The 4,503-nt window shown below is 36.1% G+C and overlaps 1 pseudogene; it reads left to right on the top strand.

Annotated features, from left to right (window-relative positions):
* Positions 1-403: 403 nt before the first annotated feature.
* Positions 404-501, top strand: LOC116585417 (annotated as a pseudogene).
* Positions 502-4,503: the final 4,002 nt, after the last annotated feature.

Below are 4,503 nucleotides of genomic sequence, written 5' to 3'. Positions count from 1 at the left end.
GCGAACCCGGCTGAATTTTTAAAAACCACTACAGGAAAATAGAATGGTACTCACTAGCACCTATTATAAAAACAAACCAAAACTGAGTCAAGACTTTAGCTAAAACTTTAATAGGAATTTAGGACATATTCCTGGAAGTACAGGGCCTGAAATAGGAAAAGGCTTTTTTTTTTCTTGATTATTCATACAGTATCTGGACTATTGTGCTCTACTCTAGGCACCATAAGAGAAACAAAAGAACAAAAAATACCCAATAAACCGTAGTCAGACTGGTAAAAATTCTGAAAACCTAGCCTAGAGGAATGACCACAGCAAAAGGAATTGGTTCCTCACTTTAAATATTTGAGGAGCATTACCTGAATATACTGAAATTAAAACTTTAAAAAATAAAAATGAATACTGCTTGCTTTGGCAGCACATATACTAGAAACGATACAGAGAAGTTTAGCATGGCCCTTGCACAAGGATGACAGGCAAAAAATAAAAATGAATAAATGGGTTATCACTATATTATACACCTGAAACAAATATAACACTGTAGGTTAACTAACCTGGAATTACAATTAAAATTAAAAATAAATACAAATAAACAAATGTTTGAAGAGCATTAGTTTGGGATAGTCTGTGTGGATACGGGGAACTAGGGTAGGTTAGTGGGAGTTGTAGAAATGGAATGGTCTGTGGTGGTGGCATTTGGTAAGACAGAAGGGGCAGTGAAAGCAAGCTGAGATGGGTAGTTCTATGCTTGGTTGTGTATTTTCACCACATGGCCCAATTCAGGAAAAAAAAATTGTAGAACGTGTTTTTTTCTTCAATTCCGAGTAGCTTTCTTGAATTCCATTGGAGAAAATGTTCCACAACTTAAGTTACATTCTTTAACAAACAGCAGAATGTGGGGACATTTGGGGACTTCTTTGTAGCTATTAAAATATTAATATATGGATATGTTTGCAAATAACAACTTTTTAAACTCCTTATATTGGTATAGTGCTTGAGTTCACAAAAACGCTTCCACATTAATCCTCTCCTTTCGTTTTTGAAACTCCTCTACAAAATAAGTATTACTATCCCCAGGAAACAAGTGCAGAAAGGCAAAACAACTTGTCAAAGATCCTGGCAAATGAGGGTAATACTCAAGCAATACTTAGTTTTTCCATTCAGTGCAAACTGTAATGATCAAGATGGTTACCCTAAAGACTTTTTTTTTTTTAAATCATTGCTTAGTATAAAACTGAAAAAGAACCAACTACTCCATTTCAAGCTAGATGTGTCTGTCTTTTCATTCCCCAGAGAATTTTCAAATGAGAGAAGATATATTGAAATAAATGAAACATATTTTATACAAATAAAAAGGAAGGCTCTGCTTTTAAAAAGTGTATACTCACTTAACACGTTAAACAAAATTCTACAGTATTGTGATTCTTTTCAGTATTTTATGAGAAAATATTTCCTGTATATTTTACCTTTAGTCCCCAAATACATTAATATTGGCACTATGTGTTTGGGCTGCTGGATAACAATGTCATTACCAAGTGTTGATTAGTTTTTTATTAACCTGGGTTCTAAGAATGCGGGACCTACACATCCAAAAATTAAAGAGGCATAACGATGGGCTCTAAGAACACTAGGGTGTACCTGGCACCTAGCACAATGCCTAGCAAGTATTAGTCACTTGATTAATATTCATTTAGTAAAAGGGCTCTTTCTAAGAAAAAAATCAGACTTGCAAGGTTCTATACACCAATATTCATAGCAGCATTATTCAAAACAGCCAAAAGGTAGAAATGTCCATCAACAGATGAATGGATAAACAAAATGGAATATATATATAACAAAATATTATTCAACTGTAAAAATGAATGGAATTCTGACACATATTTTAACATGTACGAAACTTGAAGACATTACGCTAAGTGAAATAAGCCAAACACCAAAGGACAAGTATTGTATGATTCTACTCATATGAGAGGGGCACCTGGATAGCTCAGTGGTTAAGCGGCTCTCTTGGACTCAGGTCATGATCCCAGCGTCCTGGGATCAAGGCCTACATTGGGCTCCCTGCTTAGTAGGAAACCTGCTTCTCCCTCTCCCACTCCCCCTGTTTATTTTCTCTCTCTCTCTCTCTCTCTCTCTCTCTCTCTGTGTGTGTGTGTGTGTGTGTATGTGTGTGTGTGTGTGTGTCTCTGTCAAATAAATAAATAAAATCTTTTTAAAAAGAGAGAGAAAGTAGAATAGTGGTTGGGAGGAACTAATGCAGGAAGGAATGGAGAGTTGTTATTGTTTGACAAGTACAAGCCTTCAGTTTGGGAAGATGAGGAAAGTTCCAGAGATGGATGGCAGTGATGATTGCACACCAGTGTGAATATATTTACTGCCACTCGACTGTACACTAAAAAGTGGCTAAAATAGTAAGTTTTACATAATATGTACTCTATCACAATTTTTTAAAAAATCAATTATTTATTTTAGTATTACCTAATTAGAAGTCATACTCCAACTCTATGCCGACATCACTGAGATTTACCATAGACTTAGACTTCTAAATAATATTTTCTTTAAAAAACATCATTTGGACTTAGGTTCCCAGTTCCACATGTAAGAAACTCAGAAGTCATTACTATGCCCTAACAACAGGTACAAAGCTGCACAAACTGAAAAAATCAACAATTCTTCTTAGCTCTGTTAAAAAACAAATGAGATCACAGGGCAAACCTCTGTCCTCATAACCAGAGAGACAGACAGACAAACATAGAGAATCACAACTTACCAGAGCAGAAGGTTTTGTGGAAGCCAGTGCTAGAGTAGGAAAACCTGAACTGTAATTGACTAATTGCTGGAGGCTCAGTGTGGACAGTTCTGAGAGCTAAAATCTCCAGGGGGACCCAGTCATCAGAACCTCCCCACCCATACACTTTTGTAAGATTTCCCTCCAGGAACTTGATCTGGTTCTCACAGTGACTATTAGAGAAAAATCCCCTTGAGTTTCTGTTAGGAGGAGGAAGAGGAGGAAAGAAACAATTTTAAAATGCAGCAGAGCACTTTGCTTTTCTTAACATAATCTGCCTTCAGGAGAAACTATTTAACCAGACCCTTACGTGTCAGGATTTTATCAGAGTTTAACTGAACTGAGGGAAAGGAAGTACCCAACTCCAGCCCACTCTGTTCATCCTGTCCAACCTAAAAAGGGAGGAAAAAAAATCTGAAAATCCCTTGTAAAGATCACAGTACAAACCCAGGCTCACCAAAAAGACTAAGACCAAATCATAGGACAACAAAGCACTTCCCTTATCCTAAGACCTTGCTTCCATATTATTAAAGGCCTATTTATGGCATTTCCTTTTACCCAATGCATTATGTTCAGTGATGAAGAAAAAGTTGTAAGGCATACTAACTGGCAAAAACACAGTTTGAAGAGACAGAGCAAACATCAGAACCAGACAAAGATATGGCAAAGACATTGGAATTATCAGACAGGGAGTTAAAAACTACTACGATTGATATGCTAAGGATGCTAATGAATAGCGTGGACAGTATGCAAAAACAGATGGACAATATAAGCAAATAAAGGAGAATTCAAAGAACTAAAAAGAAATGCTAGAAAGCAAAACACAAACAGAAATGAAGAATGTTTCAAATGGGCTTATTAGTAGACTGGACAAGGCTGAAAAAATATCGGAGCTTGTAGATATCTCAATAGAAAACATCAGAACTGATGGGGTGCCCAGCTGGCACAGTTAAGTGTCTGACTCTTGCTCAAGTCTGATTTCAGCGTCGTGAGATTAAGCCCTGTATTGGACTCCACCCCGTGTGGAGTCTGCTTGGGTTTCTTTCTCCCTCCCCCTCTTCCTCTCCCCTCTGTGCTCTCTCACTCTCTCTCACTGAAATAAATAAATATGTCTTTAAAAAAAAAGGAAGAAAGAAAACTCCAAAATTGAAAAGCAAAAAGAAAGAAGACAAGAAAATAAAAGTACAGAATATCCAAGAACTATGAAATAACTATAAAATGTGTAACATATTTGTAATAGGAATACCAGAAGGAGGAGAAAAAGAGAAAGGAACAGAAGAAATGTTTGAAACAGCAAGGACTGAGAATTTTCCTAAATTAATGTCGTATACCAAACCACAGGTCCAGGAATCTCAGAGAACACCAAACAGAATAAATGTCCCTCCAAAAATGGCATTTAGGCACATCATCTTCAAACTACAGAAAATGAAAGATAGAGAAAAAATTCTAAAAGAAGTTAGAAAAAATAAAAACCACTTACTTATAGAAGAGCAAAGATAAGAATTATATTTGGCTTCTCCTCAGAAACCAGGCAAACAAGAAGAGGGTGGAATGAACTATTTGAAGTACAGAGGGAAAAAAAAATTCTACCAAATTAAAATTCTGTACCCTGCAAAATTATTTTTCAAAGTGAAGGACAAATAAAGACTCCTGCAGACAAATAAATAAATAAATAAATAGATAAATATTGAGGGAACTTGTTGCCAATAAACCTGCTT

This window comes from Mustela erminea, chromosome 2, assembly GCF_009829155.1.
Source record: "Mustela erminea isolate mMusErm1 chromosome 2, mMusErm1.Pri, whole genome shotgun sequence".
NCBI lineage: Eukaryota > Metazoa > Chordata > Mammalia > Carnivora > Mustelidae > Mustela > Mustela erminea.
This window is presented reverse-complemented; position numbering and strand designations above follow the sequence as displayed.